Here is a 27,748-nt window from a genome sequence, read left to right as displayed (position 1 = left end):
CATAAAGTCAATCACATATACTACACTCCTGTGAGTTAGTCATTAATCTCCTTTTAAGATACCCATTTACAGTCTAACCAGGTGGTGGCACAGTGGATACTGCGTCGAACTGGGACGTGGAGGACCCAGGTTTGAAACCCTGAGGTTGCAGGCTCATCTGGTTTAAGCAACGCTCAGCAGCTTGAGCCCAAGGTCGCTGGCTTGAGCAAAGGGTCACTCGGTCTGCTGTAGCCACCCCCACCCCATCAAGGCATATATGAGAAAGCAATCAATGAATAATTAAGATGCCACAACAAAAAATTGATGCTTCTCATCTCTCTTCCTTCCTGTCTGTTTGTCCCTATCTGTCCCTCTCTCTGTCTCTATCACACATACACACAAAAAAAGATCTATTTATAGAAAAACCTACTGTTGCCATTTAAAAACTTTGCCCTCAAAAACACTCAGTGCTACCCAGTTGGTCTGATAACCAGATGTGCATCTTACTTCAATATAAATCTGTCCCTTGCCTTCTCAGCATGCTGTCATTTGGAAGTTTAGTACTTTAGGGCTGAGAGGCAGGATTTAGTGCTTTTGCTATAGTATCTAGTTCCTGCCTAACTGCACAAGTATGACCTTAATGATTGAAGGGCTCTTTGGGTTAATGGTAAATTTAAAATATCAAAGACTAAAAATTTCAATAGAGTGATATAAAAATAATTAAGTTTTCCATCAGCGTAAGTGTTGGTAAAATACCAAAATTGGTTTATAATAAATGGAAATCACCTTATAAAAATATACAGGGCATTCAAAGGAAAAACTGAAAACCAAAATAGTTTTGAACAAATGGATATAGTTGGCTACAGACAAAATCGTCACGTTGATAACCATCTCTGTTTAAATCCACTGTTTGCCTAACCAAATTTAGCTCTTTCCTATGATTTGCCTAAACTCCCTGATTTCCCCACTCTTCCCCGCCCCATTAGAGCCAAGCCTGTTTCTGTCATTCTCCACCTGCCCTCCACGTCTCTCTCACTCCCCCTCTCTTGCTGGCCCCTATCTAGTCAATTACAGGCAGTCTGTTGTTGCCAACCTCCTTTCCCGAGGCTCAAGGACATCGACATTTCCAAAGACCTTCCTCTTCTCCAGCTCTTATCTCAGTGCGGTAAAAGAGAGCTTGTAAAAGTAAGAAAAATTTTGTATTCCAATTCCAACTCTGCTTAGCTGTATTAACAAAAGCAAGTCACATAGTATTTTGGGCCTCAAGTGTCCTCAGTGGGAAAATGAATAGGTTAGAGTAAATACCTTGTATTCCTGACAGCTCCCAGAGGCTAAGAGCTGGAGGTTGGGGACTCCCACCTTGCCTCTTTCACTGGTGGAAGCTTCCTTCTCTGGCTTGTACAGATCACAAAAGGACCCACTCAATCACACTGGGTGGGAGCAAATTAATCTTTGTTAAAATAATGATTTTCTTTCTCCACCCATGTAACCAAATGAAAAAGGAGACTTTGCAAGTGGGCTCTGAAATTCTCTACCAGCAGAATATAAGCCACTTTCAGGCTTTATTGAGTTGTGACTGGGCAGCTTCACCTACTTCAAATCCCATGTCAAAGGTATTGGCCTATTTATTCATAAGGAGAGCACAGGACAGGGCGGAGCTGGCCTGAGCAAACTTTCAACCCTGGAGATACAGTGAGGAGCAGGGGCTGGAGGCGCTGAGCGGCCCATGAAGAGCACCAGAGCCAGTAATGGTAACAGTACCTTCCCAACCGGGTTGTTATGACAAGGATTAAAAGGAAAGATAAAAAGTGCATATTCAATCAACACTTTTTAAGATGATGCTAAATTTCAAAAGCACGTTGTTGGTACTTAGGCCTCTGACCACATGTAGTGTAAGTAAAGGTATTAACAATTGCTATACCTACCTATTCATGGACTCTTGAGTATTAATTTTAACCACGAAACTATTTTTATTTTCTCTCTCTGTTACGTGAGGGGAGGTAACAGTCTTTCACGTAGATTCACAGTATTTTAAAACTCTCAACTCCCCTTCCCATTTATTCCATCGTTTTCTGTCTGGTATTCACATTTTAATTATGGTCTTCTTGTGACTATTTCATCCTCCATATTGATTGACTTCTTATCCTGGCCTTAAATTTCTCTCTCCTTTTGCTTAGCAGGCTGTCATCAGCAGATAGGGACAGTCCACTCAGCAGCCCTATGGCAGATGAGAAGAATGCAGGAGCCACAGGCCGGAGGAGAGGGATATGTTGGCAACCAGTGGGGAAGGGAGAGTCTGGAGAGGGAGTTAGGGAACAGGCCGGAAACGCTCAACTGGCTACAGTGGTGCGCGCTGTGTTGGGTAGAACAGGGATGCCAAATAGAGGTGAGCAGGGTTGCAAGGTGGCAGCAGTGTCCTATGAATTTGGGGGACTAGGACATGAGGCTGGTGTCATGAAAGCAATACTCTTCATCCCTGATGTTTGGACAAGAGCAGTGAAAAGAAGGCTGCATTTAAAAAGTACTAGTGGTTAAGAACACAGGCTCTGAAGAAGGATTCAATCTTGAACTCCAGTGTCTACCGTGGAACTGAATAAGTAGGTTAACATCTCTTGCCTTCAATGTGAATTGTAAGATAAAGGTAATTACCGCATTCCCCATGTATAAGGTGCACCTTAATTTGGGGGCCTGAAATTTGAAAAAAAAAGTATGACATAAAGTTATTGAACTCAAGTTTTATTCATCATAAAATTCATACAACTCCTCATCACTGTCAAAACTCCCATCCATTAGCTTGTCTTCACCTGTGTCTGATGATGAATCACTGTCTTCATAGATTGCCTCGTCCTCAGTTTCATCTATGGCATTTGAAATGCCACAACCACTGTTTAAGACGCACTCAGTTTTTAGACCCCATTTGTGTGTGTATGTATGTGTGTGTGTATATAGCAGCAGTCTGTTCATTGATGTATAGCATTCAATTACATGAATATATGACAACATAGTTATCCAACTGTAGGTGAATGCTTGGTCTTTTTCCAGTTTGGAGCTATCTGATGCAGCTGTAAATACTGTTTAGGATATATCGGTTGCACATGTTTTCTGTTGGGTCAAGTATATGCATATGTTCAACTTTAGGAAATAGCACCAATTAGTTTTTTGTGTTTTTTTTTTTTTTTTTTTTTTTTTTTTTACAGGGATAGAAAGAGAGTCAGAGAGAGGGATAAACAGGGACAGACAGACAGGAACAAAGAGACATGAGAAGCATCAATCATTAGTTTTTCGTTGTGACACCTTAGTTGTTCATTGATTGCTTTCTCATATGTGCCATGACCGCGGGTCTTCAGCAGACTGAGTAACCCCTTGCTCGAGCCAGCGACCTTGGGTCCAAGCTGGTGAGCTTTGCTCAAACCAGATCAGCCTGTGCTCAAGCTGGCGACCTCGGGGTCTTGAACCTGGGTCCTCCGCATCCCAATCTGACGCTCTATCCATTGCGCCACCGCCTGGTCTTCTACTTGGGGAAATACGGGTACATGGGACTGGTAGGATTAATGAACAGAAAGTATCTAGTGTTATGCTGATAGTGGCCAATATGACTGTTTTTATGACTGTTAGTATTTACTATAGCTGAAATAATGCCACCCACTCTGATTAGCTTGCCAATAGGAAAAGCTTCTAGAGAAGAAAACAAATAAATAATGGAAAAAACAAGGCTTTCCTTTGTTATTCCAATCTTTAAGGTAATCAAGGAAATAAATTTTAAAAATGCTATTATATTAACCCATTTTAACTTAGTAGCATGTAAGAAATGGAGCTAAATGCCCTGGAAAATTAGTCAGCTTACAAATATAGCAATTTATTTCAGATCATTCCCCATGAAAGACATTATCTTTGGGTTTTAATTAACTACTGTAGCATTTTTCTTGAATTTTATTTAGAAACTTTAAAGATGACTATGATCTCAAATCACTAATAAAATGTCTTCAGGTACATTTCATTTGGACTTTTTATAGTAAAGATAAGGAACAAAACCTGCTTACTAAAATTGATTTAAACATTGAAAATATTACAAATTCTAACTAGAATAAAGTGTAGTCCATCTTTTTTTTTTTTTTTTTTTTGTATTTTTCCGAAGCTGGAAACGGGGAGAGACAGTCAGACAGACTCCCGCATGCGCCGGACCGGGATCCACCCGGCACGCCCACCTGGGGCTGGTGCTCTGCCCACCAGGGGGCGATGCTCTGCCCCTGGGGGTGGGGGTCGCTCTGTTGCGCCAGAGCCACTTGAGCGCCTGGGGCAGAGGCCAAGGAGCCATCCCCAGCGCCCGGGCTATCTTTGCTCCAATGGAGCCTCGGCTGCCGGAGGGGAAGAGAGAGACAGAGAGGAAGGAGAGGGGGAGGGGTGGAGAAGCAGATGGGCACTTCTCTGTGTGCCCTGGCCGGGAATCGAACCCGGGACTTCTTCACGCCAGGCCGACGCTCTACCACCGAGCCAACTGGCCAGGGCCATCTTAAACACTTCAAATATTTTAATAAAACAATAAAATGTTCTTTATTTGTGGATAGAATTAATAAAATGCTTCCAAGTGAAGGACTATTCAAAAGAGAAGGTTGTTTTAAAATATATCAAGAACTAAAATGATGAAATTACTTTAAGTACTTATTTTATTAAAAATATTACAAGGTAAAAATTACATATGTAATATGCAATTTCCCTTGTATATTTCTGTATATTTCACCTGATTGCATTTGATAATACAAAAGCTATTCTTAGAAATTGTTTTATTGGATGCTGGTAACTTAAAATCCCCCCCCTCCCCGCAAATTATTTTGGTTTTGGTCATTCTCAAAGGCTAGTCTGTTTTAATTTGTTTAATATACAATGCTTACAATATTCTGATTCCTAAAAGGCAATACAACCAAAAGTGAGCTTGGTGAGTAGGTTCCTTTGGAGACCCAGAGTATGGGGGTTGTTATAAAAAGTAGCCACAAAGAAGGTCAGTTAACACCAGACTATGACTGGACAGTTGCCCAGAACCACTAATTTTTTAAGAAGAGGCAAAAGAAAAGATTTTTTCTGGCCGTTATTGCAAAGTCTACACAGTTGTTGGTAACGTGGGGATTTGCCACTTGTAATGAGGGAATAGAAAAATTTAAAGATTGTGTTAGTAACTCAAAATTTACAATAGTTTGGATGCATTTGTGGTGGCCAGTTCCCACTATGGTTCCCGATCGTCTTCATCTCCTGGTATTTGAGACCTTGTGTAGTGTAGTGTAACTTTTCACTGAATTAGGACTGATTTGTATAACCAATAGAATATGGCATAATGTGGCTGTGGCTCCAGAGGCTAGCTCAGAAAAGGTAGCACAGCTCCATCCTCTTGTCCTCTTAGACTATTCACTTTAAGACCTTCCAAAGATTAGCCCAAGAAAAAGCATTTCCAGTTTTGGAGGGGCAAATGATTTCCTGGCTACCACTCAAAGAATTTAGTCTTTTGTTCCTCATGTTGATTATCACTTCCACTCCTAAACTGTGCCCTAAAGGATCCTCGTCCTATTTAACATATACAAATGTGGTATAAAAACCTCCTCCCTTGGTTAACCTATTTTACTGAAGACAGGCTGAAATTTAAAAAAGGCTGTATTAGAACAAAGGGGAGCCTGACCAGGTGGTGGTAGAGTGGATAGAGCGTCGGACTGGGATGTGTAGGATCCAGGTTCAAGACCCCGAGGTTGCCAGCTTGAGCACGGGCTCATCTGGTTTGAGCAAAGCTCACCGGCTGGGACCCAAGGTCGCTGGCTTGAGCAAGGGGTTACTCGGTGTGCTGTAGCCCCACAGTCAAGGCACATATGAGAAAGCAATCAATGAACAACTAAGGTATCCCAATGAAAAACTAATGATTGATGCTTCTCATCTCTCTCCATTCCTGTCTGTCTGAACCTACCTATCTCTCTCTCTGTCTTTGTAAAAAATTAAAAAAAAAAAACCTTAAAAAAAAAGAACAAAGGGGAAATAAACAGAGAAAAGAAGTACAAAAGCATTCTGCCTAATACATGTTATATAGTCTCATTTATATTTAATCCCTATAAATGCATGGGTATGTGTGTAGATGCACAAAAAACAAGTTTGGAAGCTTAAGCCCATCATTATTTACAGTTATCTGTGGAAGAGTGGAGGTATGGTATGGCTGGGTATGTGTGGAGGGTGAGGAGTAGGAAGGGTAGTAGACAAAGAAAGGAGACTTGGCTTTCAAACAAATTTATTTTGTATTATTTGAAAATCGATGATGAGAGTATAAAAATGAACCTGTATAATTAAAAACAAATTGTGCAGTATTAAAAAAAAAGTAACGTTTAAGTAAAAGCAGTCTAGTTACAACACAGACACATCCTGTTCTGTGAGCATGTTCCTAGAACTGATGGCCACATCAGCCCTTTCCTACTGAACCAGAACTCTTTAGAATGCTATGCCGCAAACTTTCTGGGTTTCTTACTTGGCCAGCTTCCACAAGGGATGTGTCTTTCACAAGTCCTGTTATCAAAGAACTGCCTTGGAGATACCAAGTTTGGCACATTCAAGGCCAATACTAAGAGAGCAGATTGCTGTCTTCTATTGTAACAATGACGGCAACACTAACTCTGGGTAGGAAACCATCCCAAAACACAGTGTTTAACAATCCTTTTTTCCTGTCACTGGCTCCAAGCTGAGGGATAGTTCTAAACCTGCTTCAGGTCTTTCATTTTCCTTGGACCCACAGATTACCCAGGCATGTTCTTCACATTGTGAAAGGCAGATGTGGAGAGAGGCAAGCAGAATCATGTAATACTTTTTCTTTTGCTTTTAAAAAAATGTTTACTTTATTGATTTTAGGGAGAGATAGAGAGAGAGGGAGGGAGAGAGAGAGGAACATTGATCATTGATCTCTGTTCCTGTATGTGCCCTGACTTGGGATCGAACCAGCAACCTCTGCGCTTTGGAACGACACATGCAATATCTCTTAAGGTTAGGATCAGTACTGTCCCACTGTCACTTCTGTGCACAGTCCTGTGGTCAAAAGCAAGTGGAATGAGTGGAATGACCTTAAGCTCAACATCAGTGGGATGGAGAAACGTTCTATCTTTAATGAAAGGAACTACGTAACTACACAGCCACATTTCAAAGGGTATGCATGCCTGGAGCAGAGAAAAATTGGGAAGAATAATGTTATCTACCAAGGTTATCCACCTGGGGACTTCCAGCTTACTTCCAATTGGCAGTAAGGGAGATAGATATATTTCTTCAAATGGTAGCCAACAACAGTAATGATTTACTCTGCTGGTGAGATCTGCTCCTAACTCTAGGAATCAGGCTTTGTCCTTGTGTGCTCATAACACACCATGTTTTTGTCATGGAGATGCAGCAACATTGATTATTAAGTCCTTCAAATATCAAAGTGAACAATGGTTCCCACAAGTGATAGATTATTTAACAGGAAACAGGGTTAGAAATACTGCCCTAGAAAGGATGCTGTGCTTGTAGTATCCTGTTCACTGTGTATTAATGGTTTGTATGTTACAAGGCTTTATAAATTCTTTAGTTCAAAAGCATTACAAGACTTTCCATGCTTTAGAATTCAGGAATCCTAAAACTTCATTAGAGTTAAGAGAATCTTTTTGACCAACCCTATTTGCTATCCGGGTTTCTCTTTTGTTTAAAACTCGTTTAATTAAGAAAATAAGTCCCCAGAGTTGCTTTTTAAGATAGGGAAGGAAGAATCACCTTCCTCCCTCCAATAAATAAAGAAGCATTGATAGCTTTAAAAAAGAAAGAGCAGATCATTAAATTTTTAGGTTCTTTAGAGACTTAAATCGGTGGGGCCTCCTGTGGTTCTCTGACATTTGAGCCTTACTAGGGTTATTTCCATGGTTCCCACGTTACTTCCAAGAACAGCACCACTTAGACTCCTCCGGGTTTCTTCTTCGCTCAGCACTGGTTGTGGAACAGCAAAAGGAGTAAGGATAGTGCCCAGAAATGAACCCGGTGAAAAACGCGCCAGGTCCATTCGAGTGGGGCTGCAGGAGCCAGAGGGAACCAAAATCAGTCCCCACGCGCACGGGCAGTCACTGCTCTTTGTTAAAGAAACAAATACTGTACCAGAAAATGCAGCGGCGGAAAAGTGTGGAGGTGGTGTGGAAGAGATTGAGGGATTTGCATGCACAACTGTGTATAAGAAAGGTAATTAATGAGGCGCTTCTAACGCAGGACAACCCAGGGCACTGTGTCATTGGCTTTGTGCACTTGAAGGCGCGTGAGACCCTTTGTGTGAAAGTGGGTAAACCAAAAGCGTGCAGTTACTGCTGGCTTTTCATTTTCGAATTGTGGGGGTTCAGGCCCAGATACTACCGCGTCAATACATTCCGGCATTCTCGCGTCAACAATACTTGTACTTGAGTTACTTCTCCGTCGCTGACCGAGCAAGGAGCGACAATGGCTCGATGCGGCCGTTCGCAGCTCCGGGAGCCGCGCCAAGGGGCCGTCCGCCTCGCTCCGCAGCTGCGCGCTGAGCCCCGCCGCCCGACCGTCAGCAAACGCGGGGACCAACCGCCGCGCGGCCCGGCCGTTGGGCGGGTGGTAATTTCTGGGAACGGGGCGGGGCCCGCGGGTGTACAGGGCCGGGAGAGGAGGAGGAGCGGGCGGCGGGCTGGGCGGTGCGCCACGAACGTCAGCGGCCGGGGCGGGGCCGGGCCGAGCGGGTGGCGCGCGGATCCCCGCCGGTGCCCCCGCCCTGCACTCAGCCCCGCTGAGAAGTGGAGACGGGAGGGACGCAGTCTCAGAGCCTGCTAGCCCCGGGCCCCAGTAACTGTCAGACTGCCCGAGTGCTGGGCGGTCCGGGAGGAGAAGGGCGGGAGTCCAGAGCCGGGGATGGGGTGCCAGCCGGGGCGGGCCCGCGGGGCGCTCCGAGAGTGGCGAGGGTGTGTGCGTGCGGCCCCGGCCCGCTGGGAGGAGCGGGCGGGCGGGCGCTGCAGGTGCACGCGCGGCCCCGGCGCGTCGGAGTCCCTGCGCCAGTCCGGCCAGCGGCACGGGAGAGCTCCGAGCGGGGCGCGGGACGAGTGGGCAGAGTTAGCACCTGAGAAGGCGGGTTTGGGAGAAGTTGGGGGTCGGGGGCGGGTGAGACCCGAGAGAGCCATGGAGGCAGGTTTGGGCGGGCCGGTGGGGGCCGAGGGCGGCGGGCCCTGCAGGGTATATAAATAGCCGGCCCCGCTTTGACAGGCGCAGCGGTGACTGGCGGTGCCGCCCCCCCCGCACCCGCCGCGTGGGGAGGGGAGGAGCACTCGGAGCGGGCGGGGTGGGGGAGGCGGACTCGAGTGTCCTGGTGGCGGCGGCAGGAGGCCGAGGGGGAGGAGCCGACTTGTGGGGGGGTGGAGGAGGGTGGAGGAGGGTGGAGGGAGGAGAGAGGAGAGCGGGCCGAGGGCGGGGGCCACCATTGCTCCCCGCGCCGGGCTCTGTGTCGCCGCCGTCGCCTCGGCGGTTGGGGGTCGGTGGGGCGGCGCGGGCGGGGGGGCGCTGCTCCGGGCGGCGCGCGCTGTTTTGTCTCCTCCTCTCCCAGTGGAGCGGCTCGGGCTGCCGGGGAGGCCCCGGCTCCCTTCGGACGCCCGGCCGGCGGCGGCGGCGGCGGCGAGTCCGCGGCCCTGCCAGGAGGGAAAGCGACGCCGCGGTCTTCCCGGGAGACGCGGAGAGAGCAGGTAAGAGCGCGGGCAGCCGAAGCTGCGGGAGGGAGCGCCGGGGGCGCGGCAGGCAGCCTCGCCGTCCCGTGTGCCGCCTCCTCCCGCCGCGTCCCCCGCCCCGCGCCTGTGTTGTTTGCTCCAGGCTTTGCGGAGGGGTTTTCCGGAGGCTGTGGCTGTGACACCCGCCGGGAGCGGGGACAGGGGGCTGGTGCGGGCGGGCAACGGTCGAGGAGAGGAGAAAGGGGAAGGCGCGCTGCGCGCCGGCCCGCGGGGAGTGCGGGGCGTGCAGGGCACGGAGCTGGGCTGAGGGACCGGGTTACGGACCCCGGCGGGGGGGATGGGCCGCGCGCAGCTGGGCTCGCCGTGTTTACATCGCCGCGCGAGTCACTTCTGCCGAGAAGTGGACCGAACTGACCCGCCTTCTCCTGCGGGGAGGCCAGCCGAGGCGGGGGTCCGGCTCCGGAGGAAGCGCGTCCTGGGAGGGTCCGGTAGGGCGGGAGGCTGCGGCGGGCGCCGGGGCAGGGCGGCCAGCTCGGGGCGGGACCTGGGCGGTTCGGGCCGCTCGGGGTGGCGTGGAGTGCTGGCGAGCAGTTCCCTTCCCCGCGGGCTTGACCGCCGCCTCTCACCTTCCTTCCTTCGGCTGCGAGCTTGCCCGGCAGGTTGTACTCGCTCATTCTTTTATTCTCGCGCTCCACGCGGGCCCCCTGCTGCCACTTCCCCTGCTCCCCTGGGTTAGGGAAGCTTGGCTCTGTGACGGATGTTTTTAAACAAAACAAAAACGGGCTCTGTAACACGCGCACCCAGTGACTGCCTTCTGGATCCTCTCGGCGAAGCTGGCCCTCGGGGACCGTGCTACGGTCTGTTCCGGGGGGCGCAGGAGGAGCTCGGGGCGGGCTCTGCAGGGGCTGGTGGAGACTGCTCCGGCAGCTTGGCGGGCAGGGCAGCGGAGCTCCTCGTTCTCCAGTAGGGCATTTATATTCCGTGTTAGTGGAAGACGGAGAAAATATTCTAAAACGCCGAGAGTAATCCAGATTGCACAGTTTCTAATGTTTCTCATGGGCCGGCATCCTGAGCTCTCTTTTTCTAGGAGCTAGATTCACTGCGGAATAGCCTTTAAGTTTTTAGTACTTCGTTAAATGAGTAAGATGGAACACTTAGTTGTAAAGCTGTAGAATTTTCTTCCTTTCTCGGTACGTGAACATTTACTTAAACTGTGTGGTTTAAATTTTAATCCAGTGATGAGAGAACAGTAATCGTGTGTTTGGTAATCAGATTTGCTTTTTTTTTTTTATCGGTGAGTCTCTGTGGAGAGATAAATGAAGCACTTTCTCTGGAAGAGTGCTAGAAGCTTTGGAGAGTGTACTGTACACCCCTTACTAGGATAGGAATGGATGTTTTTTGTTTCAAAGTTTCTTCCTTTCCTCCAAAGGTAGGATGACTTTAATAAAGACTGGAAGCTGATGAATTACATTTAAAAGAAGTTAGGAGTAAATAATTTTATATATAGTGCAATCATTTACACAGTATGTTCATATGAATGTCATTGAGGTATCCTCCTAGTAAATGCATGAAGTAGAAAGTTGAAATACGGACATCTGAAGTAATTGATTAATTATTGCTTCTCATTAAGTCATACATACAAACTAGTGAGAGTTTCTTTGGAAAGAATTTGTAACTTTGAGGTTTTGGGTTTTTGTTTTTTTTTAAGATTTTATGGATTGATTTTAGAGAGAGGAGAGAAACAGAAAGGGGGGTTGGGAGCAGGAAGCATCAACTCATAGTTGTTGCTTCTTATATGTGCCTTGACCAGGCAAGCCTGTTTTTTTTTTCTCTTTCTTTTCTTTTTTCCTTCCTTCATTTTTCTGAAGCTGGAAACGGGGAGGCAGCCAGACAGACTCCCGCATGCACCCGACCGGGATCCACCCGGCGTGCCCACCAGGGGGCGATGCTTTGCCCCTCTGGGGCGTCACTCTGTTGCGTCCAGAGCCATTCTAGCGCCTGAGGCAGAGGCCACAGAGCCATCCCCAGCGCCTGGGCCATCTTTGCTCCAATGGAGCCTTGGCTGCGGGAGGGGAAGAGAGAGACAGAGAGGAAGGAGAGGGGGAGGGGTGGAGAAGCAGATGGGCACCTCTCCTGTGTGCCCTGGCCGGGAATTGAACCCGGGACTCCTGCACGCCAGGCCGACGCTCTACCGCTGAGCCAACCGGCCAGGGCTGGTAACAGCTTTATTGAGATATAATTCCCATACCATTCAGTTCACCAGTTTAAAGTGTAGTTCAGTGGATTTTAATATGTTGACAGAGTTGTGCCAGCCAACACCATGACTAACGTTAGAACATTTTCATCACCCCTGAAAGGAAGTACATACTGATTAGCAGCCACTTCTTTCCATTTTCCCCTAACACCCTCCATCCCAGGCACCGCTAATCTACTTTCTGCCTGTAGAGTTGCCTGTTCTGCGCATTTGATTTTTCCGGACTGGTTTCTTTCACTTAGAGTCAAGTCTGCAGAGCACATCCATCTGTATTGGAGCATGTGTCATTATCTCACTTCTTTTTATTGCTAAGTAATAGTCCATTGTGTGGATATACCACATGTTATATATTTATTGATTGGTTGAGGGGCATTTGAATTTCTACTTTTTAGCTATTATGAATAATGCTGCTATGAACATTTGTGTGCAGTTTTTTGTGTGGACGTGTCTTCATTTCTCTTGGGTATGTACACTTTAAGGAGAATCAGCCTTCTGAGTTATTTAATACCAAAACATTAATCTATTTTGAGTGCACAGTTCAATTAGTAAATATGTAGAATTGTGAAACTATCACCACAGCCAGTTTTAGAACATTTCTGATCCTTCCAAAAATTTCCTTCACTCTATTTGTAGTTAATCCTTATTCTCACCCCTAGCCCCAGGAATACACTGATAATGTGTTTTATCTATAGATTTGCCTTTTCTGAATATTTTTATATACATAAATGGAATCATGCGATATATAGTCTTTTGCATCTGGCTTCTTTCAGTTATAATATTTTTGGAGTTTATTTTTATTGTAGTATGTATCATAGTATTTTGTTGTTTTTTATTGCTGAATAGTATTTTATTATATGGATATACAACATTTTAATCTGTTGACCAGTTGATGGTCATTTGAATTGTTTCCAGTTTTTGTTGCAAAAATGCTGCTTGAACATTTGAGTACAGATCTTTATGTGGACAAATGGTTCCATATTCTTGGGTAGATACCTAGGAATAGAAATGCTGGGTGGGCCCTGGCTGGTTGGCTCAGTGGTAGAGCATCGGCCTGGCGTGTGGATGTCCTGGGTTCTATTTTCGGTCAGGGCATACAGGAGAAATGCCAATCCGCTTCTCCACCCCTCCCCTTCTTTCTTCTCTCTCTCTCTTCTCCTCCTGCAGCCGTGGCTCAGTTGGAGTGAGTTGGCTTTTGGGCTTCTGGTGCTGAGGATGGCTCCATGGTCTCTGCCTCAGGTGATAAGAAGAGCTGGCTTGCTGAGCAATGGAGCAATACTGCAAATGGGCAGAGCATTGCCCCCTAGTGGGCTTGCGATGGCTGGGGGGGGGCAGGGGGAGGATACCAGTCATGGCACATGCTGGAGCCTGTCTCTGCCTCCCCTTCTCTCACTGAATAAAAAAAAATAGAGAAAAAGAAAAAAGAAATGTTTTGGGGTCATCTGGTTACCTTTTTAAGACACTGTCAACCTGTTTCTAAAGTGGCTGTACATTTTACATTCCTAAGAACAATGTATGAGAGAGTTCCAGCTTCACAGTCTTGCCAACATTTGTTATTGTCTTTTTTATTATAGCCATTCTACTGGGTGTGAAGTGGTTAACTAATTTTGGTGGTTTTAACTTGCATTTTCCTGAAGACTCAAGGTGTTAAGCATTTTTTCACATGATTATTATCCATCTATATATACTTGTTAGTAAAATAGCTATTCAAATCTTTTGCCCGTTTATTATTATTTAGTTTTAACAATTCTTTATATGTTCTAGATGCTAGTTTATTAGATCCATTATTTGAAACATTTTATCTCAGTGTGTGTGGCGTGTCTTCATTTTCTTTTTAATGGAATGCTGTGAAGCACAAAAGTTTTAATTTCTTTCAGCAAAATTTTAAGTTTTAATGGAGTTTAACTTTCCAGTTTTTTATTTTACAGATTAATCTTTTATTGTCATAAGAACTCTGTCTAATGCAAGGTCTTGATTTTCTCCTTTGTTTTCTTCTACACATTTTATAGTTTTTGCTCTTATATTTTGGTTTATGATCTATTTTGAGTTAATTTTTATGTATGGTGTGAAATAAAGGTCAGTTGCATATTGGTTATCTTAGCACCATTTGTTGAAAAGATGGTCATTTCTCTATAGATGGTGATTTATTTCTGACTCTTAATTCTTTCCCATTATCTATATGTCTGTTCTTATGCCAGTACCATTAGGTCTGGGTTAATGTGCTTTATATCGATAGTAACTTACGCGACCAGGTAGTGTTAATTCTCCAATTTGTTCTTGTTTTTAAAAATTGTTATTCTGGGTTCTATATAAAACGGATTGGCTTGTCAATGTCTGCAGAATAGTCTTGGAATTTTGATGGGAAATGCGTTGAATCTGCACGGCAGTTTAGAGAGAACTGCTACCTTACAATATTGAATTTTCTAATACATGAACATGAAAATTTCTTTCCACTTATTGATCTTTAACTTTTCTCAGTAATATTTTTGTAGTTTTCAGTATACAAACTTTATACATTGTGGTAAGAACACAGTGAGATCTAGCCCCTTTTTTAAGTGCATAATATTGGTAAGTATAGACACAGTATTTTTTATTTATTGATTTTTAGAGGAGAGAGAGAGAGAGAAAGAGAAACAAACCGTTTGTTATATTCCACTTATTTATGCGTTCATTGGTTGATTCTTATATGTTTCCTGACTGGGTATCAAACGCACAACCTTGATGTATCTGAATGACACTCTAACCAAGAGCTAACCAGCCAGGTCATAGGCACAGTGTTGTTGTTTTGGTTTTTTTTTTTGTTTTTTTTGTATTTTTCTGAAGCTGGAAACGGGGAGAGACAGTCAGACAGACTCCCGCATGCGCCCGACCGGGATCCACCCGGCACGCCCACCAGGGGCGACGCTCTGCCCACCAGGGGGTGTCGCTCTGCCGCGACCAGAGCCACTCTAGTGCCTGGGGCAGAGGCCAAGGAGCCATCCCCAGTGCCCGGGCCATCTTTGCTCCAATGGAGCCTTGGCTGCGGGAGGGGAAGAGAGAGACAGAGAGGAAGGAGGGGGGGGTGGAGAAGCAAATGGGCACTTCTCCTGTGTGCCCTGGCCGGGAATCGAACCCGGGTCCCCCTCATGCCAGGCCAACGCTCTACCACTGAGCCAACCGGCCAGGGCCGGCACAGTGTTTTTTAAAAATATTTTTTTATTTATTCATTTTAGAGAGGAGAGAGAGAGAGAGAGAGAGAGAGAGAGGAGGGGGGAAGAGCAGGAAGCATCAACTCCCACATGTGCCCTGACCAGGCAAGCCCAGGGATTCGAACCAGCGACCTCTGTGTTTCCAGGTTGATGCTTTATCCACTGCGCCACCACAGGTCAGGCTAGGCACAGTGTTTTATAGCAGATCTCCATGTTTGCCAGAGGGTTCCTTTTTTAATCCTTGTGTCTTCAGAGTTTTTATCGTGAGGAGGCATTGGACTTTGTCAAATGCTGTATCTGCATCTGTTAGCATAACTAACTGTCACAGTTTGCCCAGGACTGTCCTCTTTTTAGCACTGTAAGTCCTGCATCTTGGGAAAACACTCATTTCTGGACAAACCAGTATGGTTGGTCATGCTAGTATCTGATGATTATGTAGTTTCTGTCTTTTATTACATTAATGTGCTGTATTATATTAATTGACTTTCAGATAATAAACCAGCCTTATATTCCTGAGATAAATCTCACTTGGTTATTGAATATCATCTTTTATGTTGCTGGATTTAGTTTGCTAGCGTTTAGTCAAACAATTTTGTGGCTATGTTTATGAAAGCTACTGGTCTGTAGTTTTCTTGTGATGTCTTTGGATTTTGTAGCAGTAATACTCATAGAATGAATTGAGATGTGTTCCTTCTACTTTCTAAGAGTTTGTGAAGGATTGGTATTATTTTTGTCCTTGAATATTTTTGATAGAATTAATCCAGTGAGAGCATCTGGGCCTGGCTTTTTCTCTGCGAAAATTTTGAACTACTAATTTTCTTTTTTTTTCTTTTTTTTTCTTTTTTTGGTGACAGAGAGAGGGACAGATAGGGACAGACAGACAGGAAGGGAGACAGATGAGAAGCATCAACTTTTTGTTGCGGCGCCTCAGTTCATTGATTGATTTCTCATATGTGCCTTGACGGGAGGGGGCACTACAGCGGACCGAGTGACTCCTTGCTCAAGCCAGCAACCTTGAGCTCAAGCTGGTGAACTTTGCTCAAACCAGATGAACCCGTGCTCAAACTGGCAACCCTGGGGTTTCGAGCCTGGGTCCTCCGTGTCCCTGTCCGACACTCTGCTCACTGCGATACCACCTAGTCAGGCGAACTACTAATTTCTTTACTTGTTGTAGGTTTATTCAGATTTTCTGCTAATTTTGAGTTAGTTTCAGTAATTGTAATTTTATGGATTTATCCATTTCATCTAAGTTACTTAATATTTTGACATACAGTTCATAATCTTATATATGTTTTTAATTCTGCTAGTGTAGACAGTGATGTTTTCTTTAATTTGTAATATCAATAGCATGTGTCTTTTTTTTACTTGGTCAGTCTAGCTAAAGGTTTGTCATTTTTGTTGTTTTTTTAAAAAAAACAAGTTTTGGTTTAATTTTTTTCCCATTGTTTTCTTATTTTCTATTTCAGTAATTTCCAGTTTAATCTTTCTAATATCTTTCCTTTTGCTTGCTTTGGGGTTAGTTTGCCTTTTTTTAGTTTTGTAAGGTAGAAGCTGATGTTATTGATTTGAGATGGTCTTTTCTTATCTAGGCATGTAAATCTACAAGTTTTCCTCCAAACACTGTTAGCTGTACCCCATATATTGTGTGTGTGTGTGTTTATGATTTTAGTGGGTTAGAAAGAGAGACAGGGAGACAGGAAGGGAGAGAGATGACGAGAAGCATTAACTTGTAGTTGTGTCACTTGAGTTGTTCATTTATTGCTTCTCATATGTGCCTTGATTATGAAGGGCTCCAGCTGAGCCTCCAGCTGAGCCAGTGACTCCTTGCTGAAGCCAGTGACCTTGGGATCATGTCAGTGATTTTATGCTCAAGGTGGTGACCCCATACTCAATCTGGCAAGCCTGTGCTCAAGCCGATGACCTCGGGGTTTCTAACTTGGGACCTTAGCGTCCCAGCTTGATGCTCTATCCACTGCACCCCCACCCGTCAGGCCCCCATATATTTTTTTATGCTTTGCTTTTTAACATTTTCATTCAATTCTAAGTATTTTTAAATTTCCTTTGTGATTTATTCTTTGACCTATAGGATACTTAGAAATGTAATGTTTATGGCCCTGGCCGGTTGGCTCAGTGGTAGAGCGTCAGCCTGGCGTGCAGAAGTCCGGGGTTCGATTCCTGGCCAGGGCACACAGGAGAAGCGCCCATCTGCTTCTCCACCCCTCCCCCTCTCCTTCCTCTCTGTCTCTCTCTTCCCCTCCCGCAGCCAAGGCTCCATTGGAGCAAAGATGGCCCCGGCGCTGGGGATGGCTCCTTGGCCTCTGCCCCAGGCGCTGGAGTGGCTCTGGTCGTGACAGAGCAACGCCCCAGAGGGGCAGAGCATCGCCCCCTGGTGGGCCTGACGGGTGGATCCCGGTCGGGTGCATGCGGGAGTCTGTCTGACTGTCTCTCCCCGTTTCCAGCTTCAGAAAAATACAAAAAAAAAAAAAAATGTATTGTTTAATTTCCAATTATTTAGGAATTCCCCAGATTTCATTGTTGTTGACTTTTAACTGAACTCCTCTGTAGTAGGAAAACATACTATGTATGAATTTTTCACATTTTTAATTTAATAGTAAGACATTTTAATAGTAAGACATTTTTATGGCTTACTATGTAATCTATTCTGAGGAATGTTTCATCTGTGCTAGAAAAGAGTATATTCTGCTGTTTTTGGTCTGAATGTTGTGTAGGTGTTGGGTCAAGTTGGTTGACAGTTTTTCAAGCCTTCCTATGTCTGTGCTGATTTTCTGTCTAGTTGTTCTATCAATAATTCAGAGTAAGATATTGAACTATAATTAAAGTGTTTATTTTTCTTTTCAGTACTATTGACTTTTGTTTCATGTTTTTTGGGTTCTGGCAATAGGTATGATATACATATATAACTGTTTTATATTACTGTTAAATTGACCTTTCATCATTATGAAAGATCCCTCTTTGTCTGTAACTTTAAAAAAAAAAAAAGAGAGAGAGTCAGAGAGAGGGATTGATAGGGACAGACAGACAGGAACAGAGAGATGAGAAGCATCAATCATCAGTTTTTCGTTGTGGCACTTTAGTTGTTCATTGATTGCTTTCTCATACGTGCCTTGACTGTGGGGCTATAGCAGATGGAGTAACCCCTTGCTCAAGCCAGCTACCTTGGGTCCAAGCTGGTGAGCTTTGCTCAAACCCGATGAGCCTGCGCTCAAGCTGGTGACCTTAGGGTCTCAAACCTGGGTCCTCCGCATCCCAGTCTGACTTTCTATCCACTGTGCCACCGCCTGGTCAGGTCGTCTGTAACTTTTTGTCTGGTTTAAGTATAGCCACTTTGGCTGTTTTATGCTCATTATTTACATTGCATATTTTTTATTTTTATTTTTGACATTAATTTTAGAGAAATAGGAAGAGAGAGAGAGAGAGAGAGAGACCGAAGTGTTATGTTTCTGTATGTGCTCTGATTGGGGATTGAACTAGCAACCTTTGTGTACGAGGACAATGCTCTACCCAGCCCAGCTCTGGCCAGGGCACATATTTTTTTCTATCTTTTACTTTCAACCTATTTGTATTTTGAATTTAAAATGTGTCTTATAGACCCCATGTAGTTAAAATACTTTTTTGTTTGTTTTGTATTTTTCTGAAATGAGAAGTGGGGAGGCAAGTCAGACAGACTCCCGCATGCGCTGGACCGGGATCTACCCGGCATGCCCACCAGGAGGCTAGGTGGAGACCCCTCTGGGGCGTTGCTCCATTGTGGCTGGAGCCATTCTAGCGCCTGAGGCAGAGGCCATAGAGCCATCCTCAGCACCCAGGCCAACTTTGCTCCATTGGAGCCTTGGCTGCAGGAGGGAAGAGAGAGACAGAGAGGAAGAAGAGGGGGAGGCATGGAGAAGCAGATGGGCGCCTATCCTGTGTGCCCTGGCTGGGAATCAAACCTGGGCTTGTACACACCGGACGGACACTCTACCACTGAGCCAACCGGCCAGAGCCTAAAATGTTTTTAAAAAAAATCTGACCATATCTGCCTTTTGATTGAAGACTTGAATCTGTTCACATTTAATGTAATCATTGGCAGTCAGATTTATGCCTACAGTTTTGCTGGTTATTTTCCATCTGTCTCACTTCTTTTTTTTTTTCTTTATTCATCTTCTGCCTCTTCTACAGTTAATAGATATTTTCCAGGATTTTGTTTTCCTTTGTTATTTTTTTTAACTAGATATTGAGTTTTCTTAGGTAGCTCTAGGAATTATAATATGTATCTTGATTTATCACAGTCTACTTCAGATGGACCCTAATTTATTTAGGGTAAAATATAGAAACTTTGCTTCATTTTCTCCCCTCTTTTGTTTGTTACTATTGTCATATATACTACATTTGCAAATATTAGAAGCCCAACAATACCGTAAAAATATTTAAACTTTTATATTTGCAAGTATATTTACTTTTTTTTTTTAGTATATTTACTATTTAAAAAAATATCACAACCTTTGCGTATGGAGACAACACTCTAAACAGCAGAGTTATCTAGCCAGGGCTGCAAATATATTTACGTTAATGTGTTCTTTATTTTTTCTGTGTGTGTGTACCAGGTTATTTTTGTTAGCTTGATGGACTTCTTTTAGGATTTTTTGTAAGGTCTGTTACCAGTGAATTATCTTAGTCTTTGTTTTCTTGGGATTGTTTTTATCTTACCTTTATTTTTCAAGAATAGTTTTGCTGGATATAGAATTCTTTATTAAAGATTTTTTTATTTCAGCATCTTTAAATATGTCATCTCCTGCTTTCTGATCCATTGTTTCCAGTGAGTTGTTTTTCTCTGTGCTTTCAAGATTTTCTTGATGGTTTTTAACAGTTTTACTATCATGTGTCTAGGTGTGGATCTCTTCGTGTTTATTCTATTTTGGGATAAATAAACTGAGATCTATAGATTAATATTTTTCACCAGTTTGAAATGTTTTGAATATAATTTCTTTAAATATTTTTTATGTCCTTCCCTCCCCCCTCTATTTTTTGTATGGGACTCTCATTACACATATGTTGTTGTATGTTCTCTGGTATCACATAAGTCTCTGAGGTTCTGTTCACTTTTTGTTTTTGTTTTTATTTTATTAAGTGAGAGGAGGGGAGGCAGAGACAGACTCCCACTAGCACCCCTGCTGGGATCCACCTGGCAAGCCCACTAAAGGGTGATGCTCTGTTGCTCAGCAACCAAGCTTCTCTTAGCACCTGAGGCCGAGGCCCTGGAGCCATCCTTAGCGCCTAGGACCAACTCACTCCAATCAAGCCATGGCTATGGAGGGGAAGAGAGAGAGAGAGAGAAGAAGAAAGAGAAGGGGGTGTAGAGAAGCAGATGGTCACTTCTATGTGTCCTGACTGGAACCGAACCCAGAACATCCACATGCTGGTCCGATGCTCTACCACTGCTAGTACATTACTCTTAAATGCTAACTTTTATCTGATAATTTTTATTTGAACACAATTAACAATTTACTTATAATTACTAATGCTTATAGATATGTAGGATAATTGTATAGGTTGAAAGACCTGCCATTAATTCTGAAATGATTATACAGTATAACATTTACTTGTTCATAGTTCTTGTTAACTAATTCCCTCATGGTAGGTGCTCATGGGTAGGAAAACAGCACAATAGAAGCCTAAGAGAGAAATATAATGTGTTAGAATGATTACAAAATATCAAAATCTTCTTATCAGCCTGCACATTTACTACAGTGGTATAGTGTTCATTTCATTTTAGGTCCTTGAAAGATTGCAGTAAACAAGGTAAATGCAGTGTCTGTTCTCACGAAGCTTACATTCTGGTAGAGGAGGCAGACGTTAACATATTAACAAATAAGATAATTTTAGAGAGTGGTAAATATAATGAAGAAATAAAATAGGGTAATGTGATATTAAATAGAGAATGACGGGGCAGCTACATGAAAATGGAATGTAATTTGGGGGAGGGGAGCCCAGAGGGAAATGTCTCTCTGAGTGGCAGGTATTGCAGTGAGCTCTGCGTGTGGGTGAGGAGGAAGGACCCTGTCTGTCCACCATCGGGGAGAGCCTTGTATCCCGGAACAGGAGGTTCAGAGGAAGCTTGCTGTGTGGTAGGAACAGGGCCAGTGCGGCTGGAGCTCAGTAAGCCAGTGAAAGGAGAGATGTGGGATGAACTTGGTCAGAGAAGTTGGGTGGGCTGTCTCTGGGTTGGTCTTTATATAGACCATATTAAAGAGTTTCGATTTTTTAAAAGTGTGGTGGGAACCTACTGCAAAAATATTGTAATGATCTTGATACTTGACTAAAAGTTTATTTACAGCTCAGTATTTAATTTTTTTCTTTAACAGTTTCCAAGTTTGAATAAATATATGTAGGATTTAAAAAAAATGATTTTAGCTTTATAAAGAATAGCAGGGAAAACAACTATTTCCTGATATTTCTTCCTTGAAATTTAACTCTCTCAGAATAAAATAAACACCAATATGTATAAAACCTTAAATTTGTAGTACAATTATAGCAATGGCAAAGTTTCTTGTGATAACAATTTTAACCAATTTATATTAGTATTATAAAATTATTTCAACTATAATTATGGGCTAAAAAATACAGAAAACTTTATGTAGTTGTATAATGACTTTCTAAATAATTTGGAATGTGAATATTTTTTATTTCACTATTTCACTAATAAAAACAATTATTTTTGTCTGGCTAACTAATATTAACAAAATTATAACTTCAAATTACTTCAGATTAGATATTGTGGAATAGAATCTTTCAAAGTTTTATGTGAATAAAATTTTTGAAGATTAGCTACCTTTTCAAAGTACCACGTATGGTTTTTATAATGTGAAGAGCAAATGCTAATATTTCTTTTTATAATGTCATACATTTTTTTATTTTTATTTTTTTTTTAGTGAGAGAGACAGAGAAAGGGACAGATAGGGATGGACAGATAGGAAGTGAGAGAGATGAGAAGCGTCAGTTCTTTGTAGCGGCACCTTAGTTGTTTATTGATTGCTTTCTCATATATGCCTTGACTGGGGGGAGGGGCTCCAGCTGAGCCAGTGACCCCCTTGCTCAAGCCCGCGACCTTTGGGCTTCAAGCCAGTGACGTTTGGGCTCAAGCCAGTAACCATGGGGTCATGTCTATGATCCTACACTCAAGCCAGTGACTTCGTGCTCAAGCTGGATGAGCCCATGCTCAAGCTGGAGACCTCAGGGTTTTGAACCTGGGTCCTCTGTGTCCCAGGCTGACGCTCTATCCACTGCACCACCTCCTCGTCAGGCATGTCACACATTTTTAATGTTTAAAGTACACCTTTCTTTAGGGAAACCAAATATGTTTCAGGTAAACCAGATATAGCAAATCAAGCCAGATACAAGTGACTCTTGAACAACACTGGTTTGAAATGTACAAGTCCACTGCCTGACGTGTGGTGGCGTAATGGATAAAGCATCAACCTGGAATGCTGAGGTCGCCGGTTCAAAACCCTATGCTTGCCCGGTCAAGGCACATACGGGAAGCAACTACTACGAGTTCATGCTTTCTGCTTCTCCACCCCCCCATCTAACAATCAATTAAAAAAATTTATATAAAAAAAGAAGTGTACAAGTCCACTTAAATATGGATTTTTTCCAGTAAATATATACAGAACTGTAAATCTATGATCTCTTCCTTATGATTTTCTTAATACTTTGTTTTTCCTAGTTTACTTTATTATAATACAATATATAATACATATAATATGCAAAATATACATGTTCATTAACTGTTTGTGCTATAGTGTGGCTTCCAGTCAACATTATGGAGTTAAAAGTTATATGCAGGTTTTTAACTGTGGGAGTCTACACCCTTAACCCCTTCATTGTTCAAGGATCAGCTGTATACCATAATTTGGAAGGTATTTTCAAATTAGTCCAATTATTTTTTTCTTTTTTTAACGCACACAGGAGAGGGACAGGAAGGGAGAGAGAGATAAGATGCATCAATTCGTAGTTGTGGCACTTTAGTTGATTATTGACTGCTTTCTCATATGTGCCTTGACTGGGGTAGCGGGGAGGCTGCAGCTGAGCCAGTGACCCCTTGCTCAAGCCAGTGAGCAGCCTTGGGCTTAAGCCAGTGAGCATTGGATCATGTCAGTGATTTCACGCTCAAGCTGGTGAACCCGTGCACAAGCGAGTGACCTTGGGGTTTAAAACCTGGGACCCCAGTGTCCCAGGTCTACGTTCTGTCTACTGTGCCACCGCTGGTCAGGCTCCAATATATATTTTTAAATTCCAATGTTTATTAAATAATGCGTATCTCAGAAAGTTTGGGGGAAAATGAAATTTCAACAGAAAGTCAGCAGATTCTCATAGTTTTTAGAGATTGGAATCTTTTTTTTTTTTACAGAGACAGAGAGAGAGGGACATATAGGGACAGACAGACAGGAACGGAGACAGATGAGAAGCATCAATTATCAGTTTTTCGTTGCGACACCTTAGTTCAGGGGTCCCCAAACTACGGCCCACGGGCCACATGCAGCCCCCTGAGGCCATTTATCTGGCCCCTGCTGCACTTCCGGAAGGGGCACCTCTTTCACTGGTGGTCAGTACTGTATGTGGTGGCCCCGCAAAGCGCAGCGTCGCTCACGTACAGCACTACTTCCGGGGATGCGGGACGCACACCTCACGGCTCCAGAAGCAAGTCATATCACTTGTTACGGCTAGCAGTGACAAATATGGAACCGGACATTGACCATCTCATTAGCCAAAAGCAGGCCCATAGTTCCCATTGAAATACTGGTCAGTTTGTTGATTTAAATTTACTTGTTCTTTATTTTAAATATTGTATTTGTTCCTGTTTTTTTACTTTAAAATAAAATATGTGTAGTGTGCATAGGGATTGTTTGTAGTTTTTTTTATAGTCCGGTCCTCCAACCAACCGTCTGAGGGACAGTGAACTGGCCCCCTGTGTAAAAAGTTTGGGGACCCCTGCCTTAGTTGTTCATCCATTGCCCTCTCGTACGTGCCTTGACCACGGGCCTTCAGCAGACCGAGTAACCCCCTGCTCGAGCCAGAGACCTTGGGCTCAAGCTTTGCTCAAACCAGATGAGCCCGCACTCAAGGTGGCGACCTCGGGGGCCCCGAACCTGGGTCCTCCACATCCCAGTCTGACGCTCCATTCACTGCGCCACTTCCCGGTCAGGTGAGATTGGAATCTTGATGGCAAATGTTCCCATCACTTGCCAAGGAAGTTCCACCCTTGCTCTTCTTCGTTACTTTATTTAGTGGAGATGATACTGATTCAGCTAATGATCCTGCTTCCTTTTGAGTCCAATTGGAAGGACTATCGCATACCAGCATGTTTGTGCAATTTATAGCCTCTCCATCACAGTTCTTCATAAGCAGTACTTTCCAACATTCATGAGTAGATTTAGAGCAAAAGCCTTTAAATTCTCTATTAAAAGCAAACTTTTTCTGATTTTTCCTTCTGGCACTTTATAAAAATCTAAATGAATTAAGTGTTGCTTCTAAATAACTGCTTTGTATTTCTTAATGGTCAATATCATGGAATTTTCAGGCTTCTGGATCACTGACATTGGTAGCGATTAATTTCCAGTCTGTTTCACCTTGAGGAATAGGAGCCAAAGTTGCCAGGCTCTTCATGTGAGTCTCTCCACAAGAAAGAACCTTTGAGCCTTTTTCACAAACATCAATAGGATCATCTCCACAACAGTCTGTGCTCTTAGCTTTTCGATAGGGATTGTCCCACCTAGGTCTGAGGGAGAGCACAGTAATTCCATATGTAATCCTCAGAAGGAAAGATATTTGCCACATGGTATATAGCTCGCCATCCTTTATGTCTTGTTTAATGGGATTCAGTGGCTCCTCCGTGACAATGTCTGTTTTAGCGTTTGTACTCTGGGATCCTTTGATAACCATGTTAAATTTTCACATCATGTTGTGCTTTCTTTGTAGAAATACCATTTTTCTCTATAGAGCCCACTTTCAGAGGAATATCATGAAAGGGGCAATGTAGTGATGAGCTTTATTCTTAAAGAGGCTGTCACAGCGGGTGGGGCTAGCCATGTTCCTCCATGTGGTACAGGGCTCTGCACTCACTCCCTCTGGCAGGCAGGACTACTCTAAGTCTGTGTTAATATCGATTTACAGTGAGTATCTGAATATGTTTCTTGTTTCTTTATTCACTAGACACTTACTCTGACTATTCAGTATTGTGTCTGGTTAAAAGGTACTTATTTTCTCCGCAAAACAATTTAAAGTGGTTTAAGGACACACACAGGCATACTTCATTTTTTTTTTTTTTTAATTATGGCAATTGTGGGTAGTCATGTTTTTTGTTTTTTTTTTAATTTTTTTTTAAACTTTATTTATTTATTCATTTTAAAGAGGAGAGAGAGAGAGAGAGAAAGAGAGAGAGAGAGAGAGAGAAAGAAGGAGCAGAAAGCATCAACTCCCATATGTTCCCCGACCAGGCAATCCCAGGGTTCTGAACCGGCGACCTCAGCGTTCCAGGTTGAAGCTTTATCCACTGCGCCACCACAGGTCAGGCGGCATACTTCATTTTATTGCACTTCACAGGTGTTGCGTTTTTTACAAATTGACGTCAAGACCCTCCACCAGCAGAATATGACGACTGGCTTTCTTGTGTTACGCAGTTTATTGCAGTGATCTGGAGCCAGACCCGCAATATCTCTGAGGTCTGCCTGTAGATATTACAGATAATAAAATAGAGGAAAGAAACCAGGAACAAGAATAAGTTGAGCCAAGGCTTAACATTGTTGTCTGTTATATGCCAGACACTGTTTTGAGAGGTATATATGCAATGGTGATTAAAATTGCAGGCCAGCTCTAATGGAGCTTACCATATTCCCCCATGGACAAGACACTCCCATGTATAAGACGCACCTTAGTTTGGGGGCCAGAATTTTGAAAAAAAAAAAAAGTATGACAAAGTTATTGAACTCAAGTTTTATTTATCATAAAATTCATACAGCTCCTTATCACTGTCAAAACTCCCATTCATTAGCTTGTCCTCATTTGTGTCTGATGACGAATCACTGTCTTCAACAATGAGTGCAAAAACAAGTGCGAAAAAGTGGGAAATGCAAGTAAAAAAAGTCTACAACCACGTATAAGACGCACCCAGTTGTTAGACCCCAAAAGTTTTGGGAAAAGGTGTGTCTTATGCATGGGGAAATGCAGTATATTTTGATTTGGGTAGGTGGGGTGGATAGAAAGATTTACAATAAGCATGTACAGTAATCTCCCTCTTATCCACAGTTTTGTTTTCCACTGTTTCAGCAACCTACGGATGGTTCATTGTGGTTCAAAAATATATATTAAATTACACAAAGAAACCGTTCATAAGTTTAAACTGTGTGCTAGTCTGAGTAGCGTGATGCTCCATCCAGCCCGGGACATGAATCATCCTACTGTCTGGCGTATCCACGCTGAACACGCCCCCTCCATCCTCACTGAGCAGCCCTTTGGTTATCAGATCTGCTGTCTAGGTATCAGCACATGTGTTCAAATAACCCTTATTTTACTTAATAATGCCACATTTACATAACTTTGTGGTATATTATAGTTCCATTTTATTACTATTGTTAACCTGTGACTGTGCTTAATTTATAAATTCAGCTTTATCAAAGCTATGGATGTATAGGGAAAATATAGTATATATATTTCTCAGTACTATTGGTGGTTTCAGGCATCCCCTGGGAGTCGTAGAGAGTACTGTATTCCCTGTGGAGAAGGGGAAACTACTATAAATAAAAATCTCACCTTGTTCTTCATTACAGAAGAAAGACAAAAAGCTGATAAAATCCAGACAGTGAAAAAATATTCTTTTTATTGCCTGAAATCTTTAATGTCCTCCATATGACTCATTTAAAATAGGGTAAAGCTAATCTGTTTTTGTTCCCAAGCTCGCATGTCTGTTTACTTTATTGGATATAAATGTGGCTAAAGAACAAAACCGAAAGGAAAACAACTTCTCTAATCTGATCATTTATGTGGTCCATAGACTTCTACTCAACCATAAGAAATGAAAATGAGGAAGCTTAGAGGAGCATTGTGGTAGATTGATTATAGGGCTAAGCTTTATAAATGATGTAAGAAGAAAAGTCACTTTCATGAATTGGGGGTATAACAAACACATAGTATAGTGATTATGGAATTAATATTAAATAACTCAGGATCTTTGGGGGTCTTATATGTATTTGAAGGGCAAAGTCCCAATGTTTTTTGAATAGCCTGACCAAATTTTGAATAATTATATTTATAACCTTGCAGTGGGTACAGTTTAGATACATGAATAAAAATGTAGGTTTTTCTTATAAAACTCAGTTCTGTGTTAAACATGTAATATTCTATAAATTCTTAAATTTCATGGTCATCTAAACTTAATTTTAGATTACAATTAGAACTAGAAAGCTTCATTTTAAAAAGGACTAGTGAATATTTTCATCTTACATTTTTTGTTCTCTCATAGTGTGCTTAGATAAACTTTCAGAGCAAGTTCACCTTTTATGATTTACAGTATTTAATAATCTGGATGAGATGAGAATGTTCCAGGAAGTTGGCCTTCATGAATTTTTACATAA

The 27,748-nt window shown here is 43.0% G+C and overlaps 1 protein-coding gene and 1 pseudogene across 4 annotated transcripts in view; one reads left to right on the top strand and one right to left on the bottom strand.

Annotated features, from left to right (window-relative positions):
* The first annotated feature begins 9,425 nt into the window (after positions 1–9,425).
* The window catches only part of ELF2 (E74 like ETS transcription factor 2), a 96,873-nt gene continuing 78,550 nt past the window's right edge, over positions 9,426–27,748 (top strand). Inside the window, exon 1 of one of the 4 annotated variants that reach the window (XM_066385261.1) lies at positions 9,426–9,701. The gene's annotated coding sequence lies outside the window, so the exon portion shown is untranslated. Of the gene's footprint in view, positions 9,702–10,151; positions 10,172–27,748 lie in introns of those variants that run through there. The other 3 variants (XM_066385245.1, XM_066385293.1, XM_066385253.1) reach the window with 3 other exon arrangements.
* On the bottom strand, positions 24,358–25,208 carry LOC136388205 (inorganic pyrophosphatase 2, mitochondrial pseudogene; annotated as a pseudogene).

Source organism: Saccopteryx leptura, chromosome 1 (assembly GCF_036850995.1).
Source record: "Saccopteryx leptura isolate mSacLep1 chromosome 1, mSacLep1_pri_phased_curated, whole genome shotgun sequence".
Taxonomy (NCBI): Eukaryota; Metazoa; Chordata; class Mammalia; order Chiroptera; family Emballonuridae; genus Saccopteryx; species Saccopteryx leptura.
The sequence above is the reverse complement of the archived record's forward strand: the minus strand, read 5'-3'. Positions and strand labels throughout refer to the sequence as shown.